This window comes from Myxine glutinosa, chromosome 2, assembly GCF_964187855.1.
Source record: "Myxine glutinosa chromosome 2, kmMyxGlut1.1, whole genome shotgun sequence".
NCBI lineage: Eukaryota > Metazoa > Chordata > Myxini > Myxiniformes > Myxinidae > Myxine > Myxine glutinosa.
In genome coordinates this window covers 228,801,225-228,811,224 of record NC_136262.1, presented here as the reverse complement: position 1 = coordinate 228,811,224, position 10,000 = coordinate 228,801,225, and the positions used below count along the sequence as shown (strand labels likewise).

The 10,000-nt window shown below is 50.2% G+C and overlaps 1 protein-coding gene across 3 annotated transcripts in view; it reads right to left on the bottom strand.

Moving 5' to 3' along the window:
• Positions 1 to 10,000, bottom strand: part of MYO5A (myosin VA) — an 808,830-nt gene that overhangs the window by 117,076 nt on the left and 681,754 nt on the right. The gene's annotated exons all lie outside the window — the stretch shown is intronic.

Genomic DNA, 10,000 nt, shown 5'->3' with positions numbered 1-10,000 from the left:
GCAGGTGTCTCTTGCTCTTCTTGTGGTGCACTTGGTGGTAACTAAAAGTGGTTCACCTGTATGGCATAGGTGCCACGTTGACCCATAGGTCCATCCCCGGGTGGTGCTTGGCCGCAAACGAACTGCGGTCCATTGTGGGTGGCCACAAACATTGCGGTCCATATGGTGTATCGATCCCGGCAGCAAACAGCGAAAGTGCAGGCCCACAACTGCGCAGCCAGCACCTCTCTCTCCTCTCTCTCTACCCCAAAGCCAGATCCTCGGAGGTGGGAGACAAAAGAAGCAGACAAGTGAGTAAGGTGGTAAGGGCGCAAAAGTGCACGCAATACAAGATGATGCACACTGGGGGCACATGGGAACCAGGTGAGACAGGTACGTTCCTATCGTACGCCCCCCCCCACCAGGTAACCTACATGGCCCCTCCCTTACCCCTTACTGTATCCACAAAACACAACACTACCCATAAACATCTACTTTACAAATCAACAAACATCCCTACTGTCTTCCCCGTTCCTCCCATAAACCAAATTCGTCTTCTCTCCCTCCTAACCAATCAAATTTGCCATTTTCAACTCTCATCAAAATTTGCCATTACCAATTCATCATCAGTCCCTCCTAGGGAGGGAGAGATGGAATCACCCCAATGTCTCATCCACGTCGTGATGCGTCTCACAAATCCACAGCAATTTCATTTCCTGCACAAAACAAAGAAAACACAGGTGTGGAGTCATCATCATCACCACAGGCAAGTGGCTGCGTATGGTGCGACAGGTTCATCAATCCTAACTATCTCCTAAATGACTTTAACAACTTTACACTACCCGGGGTCTTTCTCCGGCCAAACCATTGGCCCTCTTACGCTATGGGTTCTAAAAACCAATTCCCATTGGCCAAACTGTGGTGCTCTTCAATTTGGGGTCTCACTCCCCCGATTCATCTCCCGGTGCCCTCGTACAATTTCTGGGCTGCGACGTGTACCTCTCCCAGTGGGTCTACCCACCTGCACACCTCCACCACTGCAGTTGCCTCCGAGCTTACCTGCTCCTTACCCTAACCTAACTACTAGGGGAAGGCCCTCTGGCTCTCTCCCCACTCCGTGCCCTCTCTGGCACTGGGCTGCCCGATCCACACCCGGGATCCTCAGGCACCCACTCACAACTACCGGCTCCCAGAGCCCACCTGCGGCCTCACCTGGCCGACATCCTCACAGTGGTGGAGTGCCCAACCAACTACACACACTAACAGGCTACACGCCCAGCCATTTCCACAACACTAATGCACCCATTCACAACACCATTCTGCAACCGCACCACAAATGCCAATATCCAACCACAATTTACCTGCACCCTCTACCTAACACTTACACTACCCGCCCCGGGTGCTCGTGAAAGGGGTCCACTCTTCCCCCATCCACACCTTCGCACCATGCACACCACTCCGTACCACTCACTCCAACTCTCTCCACACACCTGTACCTGCACACCTGTGCTCTCACACCTGGTGCCACCTGCACCCTTCTCTCCCCAAGCGCATTCGCGCTGATCCACACACTCACTACTCATACCCTGCTCCACACACCTGTCCAGTTGCACACCTGTGCAATCACACCTGTTCAATTCTCACAAACACGGCATCATCTCAGCTAACTACTCCCTTCTGAAACTTGCGCTTCCCAGTCGTCCCTTTAAACTATTGCGCTCCCTCGTCATTATCATCCATACTAATCTACCTGCGTCCCCACTACAGGTATCAGTCACTAACTAATCTTAACGTTACCTAACGTCATCTTCTAGATCCCTACACACAATATCCTAACCCACCCGGGCTAGTTTTCACTGCCATACACCCCATAAGCTATTGCTCCTTTGCCCCCCATGGGAAGGGTGGCAGGGATGCCATCCCACCACATCGGGGGTCTCTCACTACCAATTTTGCACATCAAATTTCAACAAATCAAAAATTTGCCAATCACTACCCATCATCTGCCAATCACTACTGCCAATCCCTTGCCAATCATCAAATTTTGTTTTTCTCTAATTTTGGGTCCAAAACACTAACCGCATCACCCAGTCGACTCACTAATACCTCTCGGTGCGCCAATCCCTGTCCAAAGCCCGGCTTCGTAAAGCCAAGCAATGGATGCTGGTTGTTTTGTGCCAGCGGCTGGATGCGTCCGGCACTCGGTGCAGGGACGGGGGCTTACCCGTGCCGAGATCCCACGCACCACCTCGGCGTGGAGCCATCCAATGCCCCGATCTCGACCTGCCGGCACGTCTCACCAAAAAGTGGTCGCCATGACGACCCTTTCTATCGGGCTGCCAGCTCCGCCTAGTGGAGCCTGGACGCGGCCGTTCAAAGCGAGGCCCAGCACGCACCGAGGGCCCGACTCGGCTATAAGTCGTTCTAAACTCTACCCCGTCTAACGTCGATGCTTCACCTGCATGCTTACATCCCGCAGCCCGTTCCTTGCTCACACATCCAGCCGTTTCCATGCCCCTCGTACCGTTCCTTACACACCCAGGTACACCCATTCCACTCACCGCCTTGGTCACACACCTGACCACCGAACACTTTGGCACACACTCGTTGGTAGCACACCTCACCAATACACCTCTTCGCGCCCCCTCCTCGGTCACCTCCTCTGTGACAATCACAGGTGTGCTCTCATTCGCACACCCAACCACGTGCCTCACCACCAACTCCAGCGTGCATTCCCACTCACGCTCTACCATTCCAGGTGTGCATCCTTCCATCCCAGGTGTACATCCTCGCTCACCTGTCACAACTAACTCACGCTCCATGTCACTCTCACTACTTTCACCTCCACTCGTGACAACGCACTCACCCTTACTCTTGACAGCACACTCTTTCCTCATGCACCTGTCCGTCACACACCTTTCTCGCGCACACTCTCCCGTTACACCCTCTGTAACACTCACCACAGGTGGACACTCTTCCTTACTTCTGACAGCGCACTCTTTCCTCATGCACCTGTCCGTCACACACCTTTCTCGCGCACACTCTCCCGTTACACCCTCTGTAACACTCACCACAGGTGGACACTCTTCCTTACTTCTGACAGCGCACTCTTTCCTCATGCACCTGTCCGTCACACACCTTTCTCGCGCACACTCTCCCGTTACACCCTCTGTAACACTCACCACAGGTGGACACTCTTCCTTACTTCTGACAGCGCACTCTTTCCTCATGCACCTGGCCGTCACACACCTTTCTCGCGCACACTCTTGCGCACACTCTCCGGTCACACCCTCTGTAACACTCACCACACCACGCTTCCATGTGCTCCCTCGCACACGCGCTACGACCGACTCACTCTCGCCAGCACACTCACTCCTTGGCACGCACTTTTTCCTCACACACCCCAGAGTCGGACTTTCTTGCACACCTCCATTTTCGCACACCAGACCTGTCGCACACTTCACCCACGGCCTTTCACGAACACCCGGATCCAAACCAATCCCCAAGCTTCTTAAATCCCCTGGCGCATCATACGCACGACCATATTGGTCACCACTTACACCGGGTCCTCTTCCTCTTCGCTTCTCCTCCATCACCTGCGAATCCCTCATCCGGTTAATGAGCACACCACGATCCAAACACAGACTTTGGACCAATTCTTTTATCTCCTCTTTTATCTCTTTGTTATCCTCTCTCCGTCGCTTTTTAATTTCGCTCATCCCTTCTTCCACTTCTTTCTGTGTCGCTTTCAACCCTCCTAATACCGCAGTGTTCCTTTGAACCTGCTCCACTAACTCCGTCTGTCCCACCGTCAGCTGCTCCACCTCCTGCGTCAGGTCCTCTATGCCCCCTTGTAACTTTACAGTCCCCTTTCTCACCTCCTTCTCCATGTGCTCCTTACAGTGCCTCACCTCCTCGCGCACTCCTCCGACCTCCTCACTCACACCTCTTCTAATCTCCTCTCCCTCTACCCCATTTTTCACTCCCTCTATCTGATTCTCCTGGGCAGCCATTCTATTTTCTACCCCCATTAACCCATTTTTCACCTCCTTTATCCCGTTGTCTAACCCCTCAAAATTTTTGTCTACCTTCTCACCAGTACCCCTCGCTTCGTCCCTCCTTACCCCCATCTGGCTTCCCATTACCCCCAATCGCTCACTCCGAGCCCTCGCTTCGTCCCTCATTACCCCCAGTTGGCCCTCCAATCGCTCACTCCGAGCATCCATCCGGTTCCCCATTACCTTCATTCGCTCACAATGAGCATCCATCAGATTCCCCATTCTGTTTTCCCTTTCTTCATTATACTGGACCACAAGGGCCGTCATTTGTATACAAAACGAGTTCCAATCCATCGGGGGCGCTGCCACGGTCGCTGGCGCGGTGATCAGCGAGGCGCCATTTTGCGCGCCCGCTTCTTCGTGCGTGACGGCGCTATTTTGCGAACCTGCCGCCCTCACTGCTTCGCTCTCCTCCTGTCCCTCATTTTGGTCCTGGATCGACCCTACCTCACTCTCCCCTACCGGACCCCAGCTGTCTTGATCCGCCATAGCGCGACTTTCAAAATTCGGGTTTTTTTTTTTTTTTTGTAAAACACAATCAAATTTCGCTGTTATAATTTCGAGCGCGTAAACGCGCTCCGGGTCCAATCTCACTCCTCGACACCAATTGTTACAGACACGACTTTGATGTTAAGGTGGGCCGAGCGGAATGGCCGTCGTGTCCGCACAAATTACCCGATTGTACTCGAACGTCGACGAAGCCGCGCTACGCTGGCTCAATAGGAAAGAGAAGACACCCGGCTGGGTTATAATGACACAATACGACACCAGGGGTTCAGTTCTCAAGACCTCCGGAGGAGGTTATATTAAGGCGGAAGGTTAGATTACAACTACAAGAGGTACATCATAGGAAGACAGGCACTTAGACACAACCTTATATTATTCCCGACAGACCACAGAGAAACAGGACAAAAACTGACTCACACGGGGATTGATGGCTAGGAAAGCGGGTATTCGATGGCCAGCACAAGGTGCACCTTGTGCTCAGGGACAGGATGGCGCGGCCCAAAAGATGCAGGAGGTCTCTCAGCGCTCGAGGTGGCGTCTTGTCGTCTCAAGCTGGGGGCGCATCTGACGTCACGTCCGGCAAGCGGCTGCGTATATCCGGCGGGGAGTGACACGCCCTCGGCTCGTTAGCTCCGCCCAGATGGAATCGGTCCGCCCTTCTTATTGGGTGCGGGGGGGGTTTACCAGGCTCCGCCCTTGACGAGGAGCTGACAGCCAGCCCCTTCGTGGTAACCCCGTGGGGCGCATGGATAATGGCGGCTAACCGAGCCGGAGGGAGGACGCACACTCCCCGCGCGCGCCGTTGTTGTAGTTGTTGTTGTTGTTGTAGCTGTAGTTGTTGTTGTTGTTGTTGTAGCTGTAGTTGTTGTTGTTGTTGTTGTTTGGGGAAGAAGATGGGAGGAGGTATGGGAAGGTCCTAAACTCACTACTGGTGCCATATAATCACATTCTGGTGCAACGAAGAGTCATAATTAATGGAAACGAGGCCTTAACTGACATAGATTAAGAATAACTAGGAAGATGTCCGAAAGTTGTCTACGTGTGGTGCGGTGGACCTGGGCACGACATTTAATGGGGGAATAAGGGGAAGGTCGGCTCTACTGATTGTTATTTACATGCAATGGGACTAGGGAATGGGGGATCGGGGAAAGTTGGGGAGTATTGGAGAAAATAGGGGAATATTTACAAGCGGATATGGAGGCCAAATTCCATATTCGCAACAATATATACACACACATATATATATATATATATATATATATATATATATATATATATATATATATATATATATATATATATATATATATATACACACATATATATATATATATATATATATATATATATATATATATATATATATATTTATATATATATATATATATATATATATTAGGGTGGTGCTCAAAATAATTAAAAAAAAATATTTACTGGGACATGGCTTTATGTTGTTCCTTTTGTTCCAAAATGAAAAGACACCAAATATGAAAGCAATCTGATTTTATTTAGGGGTGCCACATCAGCCTTCAAATTAAAGGTGTCTACAAAACTTTTCTATATATGGATCGAAAGCAAAACCAGTAGTTTGTTTTATGAAAATCCACCCTCCACTCACTTTCTTTGTATTCCAGCAAACACAAGTTACAATCGCTGCACAAATAGCACTATATTGCTATGAAAACTCAAATTCAATGATAACAATCCAAATGTTCAGTTCATAAAATGAAGAGACACCATATCACATAATATTAAAAAACCCAAATATAATGAGAAATGTAACTCCTATTTCTGGGCCTGTTTCACCACTGTTGCCTTCTTGGCATCGGGGTACATCTTCCTGTGAGCAGCAACAACTTGGAGCAGAGCTTGCTTTTGCTCTTCATCCTTTGTAAGGAGCTTATTGTAGTCTTGTATCAATGCGACACCCCTTTCTGCCCTGTCGTTCACCACGACTAAGCCACTGGCGGCTTTCTTTGCTTCCTGAAAGCTGGTTTCTTGCTCCCATGAACCAGGATCCTTATCCATCCAATCAGTTGGGGTCCCTAGGATGCTGAAGAAATGCTTGGTGTGTTTTGTTATGAGGCCAGCGATTGACAGGGCGGTTCCTCGTTTGATAGCTGGTCTCTTTGGAGAGGGGTTTTCACCGTCATTTTTCAATGCTTCAATCATATTGATCTTGCTTTCTTTGTCAATTCTGGTGTCAAAGAATGCAAATGCCACTAGTACTGGGCTCATGTACCACGTGTGGCGGCCAAGTGCCTTCAAGGCTGCCTGAGCCATCTTCTGATTGATTTGTTCAAACTTTTCCAACTTCTTGAAGAGGTTAATGTCATTCAGGGGAGCCTCAATAGCTTGTGGAGCCCGAAACCAAGCCTGTACATACACAAGGCAGACAAAAATGTTGAAGGCTCGGAGTTCTCTCGCCTCTCGAAGTGTCAAGTGGAACTCTGACCGAAACATGAACACCTGTAGTGAATATAGTGCTTTTGCCATCCATCTGGCTCTGTGCATTGCTCCTGGAGCCATGATCCGGATTCCACGAGGTGGGATTCCTCCCATGTAGATGACAGTCAGTTCTAGGAGTTCACGATAATCATCTCGTGGCTGCTGATCTTTCAAACACACAAGAACGTTTTTGCTTCCAACACAGTGTCTACAGATCCCATTGAAGCCTTCCTCTCTGAGAATTGATCGTGAAGAAACTTCCTGTCCTCGGGGTTGGTGATTATGGCCTCCGAATCTGCATGCCTAAGATCAAACGTCTTCTCCAAGGAGGCCTTGAAGGATGCTTCCTTTTTCTCTTGGGTTGCACCACCCCGCTTTGCACCTTTTTGGAGGCTCCTCCATTCTTCATATAGCCTCTCCAAACGATGGATGCAGTGCTGCTTCGTCGTTGTAGGTAGGTGAGCTTTTTCCCAGAACTTCACAACCTCTTCAATGATGAGGGTTGCACTCTCCCGGGCAGTGCGATTCTCCTTCTTCAGGTGATGGAAAAACAGGACAAGAGATTGATGCACAGTCGGGAGCTTGGCACCTTTGATGGCATCTCCAGAAGTGGACCCAATGAGATACACATTATCCTGAGCCCGAGTTTGCAATGAAACACTGGTACTAAACACCTGGATAACAAACTGGACTTTCTCTGTCTCACCGAAACCTGGCAACAACCTCTGGACTACTACACGCTCAACCTCACCACACCCAATGGATATTCCTACGTCAATAAACCACGCTCGGAGGGCCGAGGTGGTGGAATTGCCGTTATCCACCGTCAAGACATCAAGACCAACCTCATCTCCATCTCATCTGCTCCATCATTTGAACACCTGGCTTTTAAACTCTCTGGTCGCACGCAGTCAGTCATGGCTGTCGTCTACCGCCCTCCCAAACCACACCCATCATTCCTGTCTGACTTCTCCTACTTTCTGACCCAGCTATGTTCCCTCTCCCCCTCAATCCTCCTCCTTGGTGATTTCAATATCCACATGGACTCCACTGACTCCACAATAACCACTGACTTCACTGATTTACTCACCTGCTTTAACCTCACTCAACATGTCGACTTTCCTACCCATATCCGTGGTCACATTTTGGACCTTGTCTGCTCCACTGCATTAAATTTGCACCATCTCTCTGGCTCCGACCTCACCCTCTCTGACCACTTAGCCATCACTCTGACCATCAACATCCCCGCCCCAACACCAAGGCATTATCGCACAATCAACTTCCGTAAGCTAAACGCTCTTTCACCTACCTCATTCTCATCCACCCTCTCTGAAAAAATGTCCACTTCTCCCTTCATTGACCTCCACACCCCTTCTGACCTCACTGACTACTACAACCACACTCTCTCCTCCTGCCTTGACCAGCTTGCGCCTGTAAAAACCAAAACAGTTTCTTTCACCCATTCTGCTCCCTGGTTTACCCCTGAACTCCGCCTGATGAAAACTCGTGCTCGCCAACTTGAAAGACTCCGCAATAAAACGGGTCTCACAGTTCACTCCCAAGCCTACAAGGACCACCTACAACACTACAAAGATGCCCTCTCCCGCGCCCGCTCCGCCTACTACTCTCAAATGATCCACTCTGGCTCCGGAAACCCAAAAGCACTCTTCTCGACAATAAACAAACTCCTCCGCCCCCTGAACACCACCACCCAGTCATTCACAGTAGACAACTGCATCTCCTTCCTCTCTTTCTTCCAACGCAAAATTGACAACATCTACAACAGCTTGACCACTGCTGCACCCGCTCCCCCTCCAACCACCTGCCCCCCCTTGTCCTGCCATCCCCAGTCTCGGTTCTCCCCAATCTCCCCTACTGACCTCTCTGAACTCCTCATAGGAATGAAAACTGCCACCTGCACTCTTGACCCCATCCCCTCCAGCTTTGTCAAAGCCTCCCTCCCTGCTCTCTCTCCACTTATCATTGCAACAATAAGCTCCTCCCTGTCTACAGGCATCGTCCCACCTTCCCTCAAAATTGCTGCTGTTACCCCCATTCTAAAAAAACCTGGTCTAAACCCTGACACCCTAAACAACTTCAGACCCATCTCCAACCTACCCTTTCTGTCAAAAGTTTTGGAACGCGCTGTAGCCACTCAACTCAAACATCATCTCTCTGCCAACAACCTGTATGAAACATTCCAATCCGGATTCCGCTCCAACCACAGTACTGAAACTGCTCTCCTCAAAATCACCAACGACCTTCTCCTCTCCTCTGACGCTGGCAACCTCAACATTCTCGTCCTCCTCGACCTCAGCGCTGCCTTTGACACCATCGATCACACTATCCTCCTCACCCGACTTGAATCCACCTTTAACGTTACCGGCACTGCCCTCTCTTGGATTAAATCATACCTCTCTGACAGATGCCAGTTCATCTCCATCAATAACTGCAAATCCCCCACTGCTCCCCTCCCCCAAGGTGTCCCCCAAGGTTCAGTTCTTGGCCCCCTCCTCTTCATCCTTTACCTGTCCCCCCTCGGTCACTTAATCCGCCGTCATGGTCTCCAATTCCACTGCTTCGCCGATGACATCCAGCTTTTCATCTCCACCAAGTCCGTCTCCACCGACACCCACTCTATCCTGACAAACTGCATCACTGAAATAAAATCCTGGCTTCAAATCAACTTCCTCAAGCTTAACTGTGATAAATCTGAAATAATCATCATTGGCCCAAAAACGCTCACAAAATCCACCCATAACTTTGCCCTCAACATCGACGGTATCCCAGTATCCACCTCCCCTCACATCCGGAATCTTGGCGTCATCTTTGACCAAACCCTTTCCTTCGACAAATACACTAAACAGATCACAAAGTCAGCCTTCTTTCACCTGAAAAACATTGCCCGTCTCCGTCCATCCCTCTCCTCCACGGCTGCAGAAACCCTCATCCACGCCTTCATCACCTCCCGTCTGGACTACTGCAATAGCCTCCTCTATGGTTCACCC